Source organism: Pinus tabuliformis, chromosome 3_2, assembly GCF_031772625.1.
Source record: "Pinus tabuliformis cultivar Carrire ecotype Pingquan chromosome 3_2, CPIR1, whole genome shotgun sequence".
NCBI classification, from domain to species: domain Eukaryota; kingdom Viridiplantae; phylum Streptophyta; class Pinopsida; order Pinales; family Pinaceae; genus Pinus; species Pinus tabuliformis.
Genome location: NC_142302.1, coordinates 639,744,689 through 639,747,911, shown reverse-complemented (window position 1 = coordinate 639,747,911; position 3,223 = coordinate 639,744,689). Strand labels below are relative to the sequence as shown.

Sequence of the window (3,223 nt, the reverse complement as noted above, 5' to 3'; positions counted from 1 at the left end):
TTCTTTTCCCTCGCTTCTGACTTAGTCGATGTCTTACTCGCATCTCAACGTTATTGCTTGTGTATTATGGATAAACTACATTATTTTTTAAGAAGAATAAAAATTCATTAAAAATAAAATAGTAGTAGCATGTGTTATTCTTGGCTCTCATTGCTATGGAACAAGGAGATGTGAAATTTATCGAGATCATACAGGAGAGCACGGTCAAATGGGCACATATCTCTTAAGATCCTGATTTTCTGCAACAAGAGAGCCGACAACATGTCCCCTGATTGCCCCAGCGATGGTAGCCGACCTTGGGCCAATGACGGCCTGTAAAGTGCTCTGGTGCCAAGCCCAATGCAAATGTTGTTGAAGATATCATCAGTACCCCTAGTAGCCACGATCCCGCTCTCCCATCCAACATAGGTGAGCCCTATGATGCCGAGTCTATTACCAAACTTCATTCTCGTGTGGCTAGAGGTATTTTAGATTTTTTTAACCCCAAGCTTCATGGAATCTCCCAGGCCTTCAATCCCTTGACTAGGCCAATGCTGGCACCAGAGACGACACCGAGGAGATACCCATAGCCCATGATATTTTCACCCCAATACCTTCTCTGCACAACATCCTCTTCTTTAAATAAGAATTTCGGGGAAGTATGGATCTAGCATATGTTCTGTATCAGCCTGGAATCAAGGGCATTGTGCAGATCTCCTTAGGGATTGTACAGGCACCTGCCTTTGCTATATCTTCCTCCATCTACCGAATGATTAATAATTTGAGTACTAGTTTAGCCAGGGTATGCCTACAACAATTTTTTCCCCTCGGTCAATCCTCTGACCTGAACCTTCTATAAATGCAAAAGAAACAAGACAAGGAAAGTGAATAAAGGTGCAATAATGGAACCAATATTGTAGACCCATTATTTTCTAGTCAATTAAGGAAATAATGCCCAGTTTCAACACCTTATTTTATTTTTTTGGAGAAACGATCGAGGGAGAATATATTCCAAGAGGATCTCCTCTTGGATATTTTCAAAACCACGATCTGACTTATGATCACCTATTTTTAGAAGTTGATAAGCCAATTGGTTTATAATAACATGTGAACTTCAATATATTCTCAGATTTGAATCTTTTGATGATGGCATACCGAAATTGGAAAAGGCACCCAATTCAACTTAATGGAAAAAAGAATCAATAATATATATTCTTTAGTTAGGAAAGAGATGAGAGATTTCAAAGATGGAGGAGTCATAAGAAGGATGGGACATGTTAGAGTTGGAAGAGCCGCCGTAATAAGGGGAGGGAACAGGTAGGGGAGAAAGGGGAAGGAAGAAAGGAGAAGGGGAAAGGAGAAAGGAGAAGTTTAGGTGTGGGTACTATTGGTGTTCAAGAGGAGGTTGGGGTTCAATACAAGCTTAGGTTTCAATGAGTTAGTTCGCAAAGCAGTCACTGGGCCTATACTCACTGGAACTACCATGTAGCTACTGGGGAAGCTATTAGATCTTACACCATGATTATTGGCTTGGAAAAACCACTGTTAGTAGGCCTTATCCATAGAGAACAACTTCCAGCATTTGCTAAGTTCAAGGAGAGGAGAGCGAGGCTTGTGCTCTCAACCTTTGGGTGAGAAGGTAGTTAATCACTTGCAATGCTTCTGAAGTTTAATGGAACCTCTTTTAAAAAATATTGGTATTAATCTATAGTACTTTAAGTAAATTTCCAGGGTGAAGTAGACCTCCTTAATTGGAGTTTATGGGTTTTAATAGTCTCTATATGAATGTAGGGGTTTAAGTTCTCACTAATTTCATTCTAAATGCAGGTTGTAGCTACATCTACATTGGCCACATAGACACAAAAGCACCAAAGCATCAAAGATGATGAGGTGAACATGGATCCTACAGTTGGTATCATATACTTGTAGTTTGGTTATTTCAGCTTACTTATTTTAGAATAGGAGCTCATCCCTTCATAAATAGACATTGTTGATTGGTATCATATACTTGCAGTTTGGTTATTTCAGCTTACTTATTTTAGAAAAGGAGATCATCTCTTCATAAATAGACATTGTTAATGGTGAAAAACTCACGAATCAACATTGATGTTATATTTTAAATAAATTAGAAATAGTAGAGAATCCATGCACACATCCAATCATCTCATGATTGGATTTTGGTGTTTTTTCTCTTGGTCCTTTGGTTATTGCTTATCCTTAATTATTGACTAGACTCTTCTATCAAATAGTCTCTTTAAAAATATTTTCACTCCAAGGATTGATAGAGATAAAAATCTACTGCCACATATTATGAAAAAAGTGTAATCATCGATTTTTTTCAATAATGTTGAAGCATGTCATATTGATCCTTCATCTCATGTTAGCCATAGTGTTAACTTGTATATCAGATAGTTACAAATGAAGGTCATCTCACACTGATATTTTATGATAGCCTTGATTCATTCTTAAGTATTCAACACACACTCAAGTAATTTTATATTCTACCAATCCTTTTTTAACAGGAAAGTGAAACAGATCAATTATCCCATAATGGAAACATCTAATGTACATAGCCAAACACTATTTGCATGAAAAATAATATAAATTATAGAATTTTTTCTTTTTTCTTTCTACCAAGTTCAGCATATCAGCCTCCCATAAGGTACAAAATTTCCTCCCATAAGTCAGGAGTTGAAGAAGAGGAAACAATGATTAGATTGGGGTTGAAAGCTTGCTACATGCCAGTAGTCCAAGGATAACTCCTCCTTCAACTGATTGAATTCCCAGCCTACATAGCCAAGGAAGAACGTGAAATTTTCAGGTTGAAGCACTTCATTCCTCACAAGTTTTACTGTAGAGTGTAATTTGTTCTTAGCACCATAACAAAAACCGGGAATAACTTCATCCAAATTTGTGACAACATTTTCACTTGTAGTTAATAGGAACATTTTTCCTTCAACCAACCCACCAAAATGCAGCGGAAAATCTGTAGATATTGTCAACAAATATGGATTAGTAGGCTTCTTGTCCCCGATACACCTTTGCAATGGATGATTAAGGATGACCCCAAATGCACCCTCTTTGGGGTCATTACATCCTGCTTTGAAGAAAAACTATTGTTCTCTCAAAACTTCATGTTCCATCGAGCATTTTAGTTGCAACAAGTAGAAAACCCATTTTAGGCACTTGAATTGAATGAGCCCATTTACAACCTAATTCTATTGAGGATTATTTCCCACTTCCT

The 3,223-nt window shown here is 37.4% G+C and overlaps 1 pseudogene; it reads right to left on the bottom strand.

The window, feature by feature from the left end:
- Nucleotides 1-204: 204 nt before the first annotated feature.
- LOC149182238 (mitochondrial import inner membrane translocase subunit TIM23-2 pseudogene) lies at nucleotides 205-2,927 on the bottom strand (annotated as a pseudogene).
- Between the last annotated feature and the right edge of the window lie 296 nt (nucleotides 2,928-3,223).